The sequence below is a fragment of the Struthio camelus genome, unplaced genomic scaffold (assembly GCF_040807025.1).
Source record: "Struthio camelus isolate bStrCam1 unplaced genomic scaffold, bStrCam1.hap1 HAP1_SCAFFOLD_86, whole genome shotgun sequence".
NCBI lineage: Eukaryota > Metazoa > Chordata > Aves > Struthioniformes > Struthionidae > Struthio > Struthio camelus.
This window is the reverse complement of record NW_027182643.1, coordinates 43620-45000: the sequence shown is the minus strand read 5'-3', so window position 1 is coordinate 45000 and position 1381 is coordinate 43620. Positions and strand designations below refer to the sequence as shown.

At 75.3% G+C, this 1381-nt stretch overlaps 1 non-coding gene across 1 annotated transcript; it reads right to left on the bottom strand.

The window, feature by feature from the left end:
- Positions 1-1004: 1004 nt before the first annotated feature.
- On the bottom strand, positions 1005-1157 carry LOC138065085 (5.8S ribosomal RNA). The gene has a single exon (XR_011138250.1). It is a non-coding gene; the product is annotated as a 5.8S ribosomal RNA (ribosomal RNA).
- Positions 1158-1381: the final 224 nt, after the last annotated feature.

The window sequence follows — 1381 nt, the reverse complement described above, 5'->3', positions numbered from 1 at the left end:
CCAAACGCTCGCTCGCCCACTCGCACACTCGCGCACAGCCCCTCCACCGGCCGCGGCTGGCTCCTCCTCCCCGGCCGCTGACCTCCGCTCTCGCCCCGGCACGGGACGACGGCGCGGCAGCGCCCCTCCCCCCCCCCCCTTTCTGCCCCCCCCCCTCCCCCGTCTCGCCACCGAACGGCGCCGCCCGCGCTTGCCCCACACCACCGCCCCGCGGAGACACCCGCGCGCCGTCGCTGCCGGCCTCAACGCAACGCCGCGGCTGACGCCAGCCGGCGGGTGGAAGTGGCTCGGCACGCACTACGGACGCGGGTGCGCCGCGGGGGGGGGCAGAGGGGGCTCGGCGGGCGCCGAAGCGGCAGCAGTCGGGGCAGGGAGAGGGCAAGGGGAGGGGAAGAAAGGCAGCCGGCCGTCCCCCCCGCCGGAGGGGAACGGGGGACCAGCGCACCACCGGGAGAGTGGTGGAGGAGAGCCGTCGTACGGCGGGCACTGGCGGTGGCGGCGGGCGGCGGCGGCAGGTGCCGGGCCACCGCGACCGACCGAACCTGGGGGCCCGGCGGGACGAACTCCGCACAGCGGGCGCTCCGGGAGCGGGGGTTTCCCGAGTCTGCACTTAGGGGGACGAAGGCCCGGGCCCACACGGGGAGGAGAGGCACCCCCTCTCCCCGGCGGCGCGGGCCTGCGAGGCGCCCCAGCCGCGCCACACCGCACACACCGCGCAGGGCAGCGGTGGCCACCGGGCTCGGAGGGGAGGGAGGGCAGGGCAAGGCACGCCGGCCGCGGACGGTGGAGGCGGACGGTCGGCCGGAGCCGGGCAGGCAGGCCAGCCGGAAGACCGGGGCCACCGGTGCACGCACCGGTGGTCCCGGCTCCGCCGCCGCCGCCGACTCACCGCCGCCGCCGCCCCCCCACCGACTCGCCGCCGCCGCCGCCCCCCCCGGCCCCCCCCCGAGGGGCGGCACACCGCTGCGCCAACGCGGCAATGGGGGTGACGATTGACCGTCAAGCGACGCTCAGACAGGCGTAGCCCCGGGAGGAACCCGGGGCCGCAAGTGCGTTCGAAGTGTCGATGATCAATGTGTCCTGCAATTCACATTAATTCTCGCAGCTAGCTGCGTTCTTCATCGACGCACGAGCCGAGTGATCCACCGCTAAGAGTTGTCTCGGTTTCGGTCCCCACCGCGCGCGCGGGGGGACCGGGCAGCTTTCGCAGCCCCCTGAGGGCCCCCATCCGCTCTGCCTCCCTCCTCACGCCGACGCCGGCTGCTGAGCAAGGGACAGCGGAGAGAGAGGGCACGCCTCACTGACCGTACAAGCACAGAGGGAAAAAAAAAGGGGGGGGGGGGGGAGAACAGACCCGAACGAGAGGGGCGGGGAGCCCTCG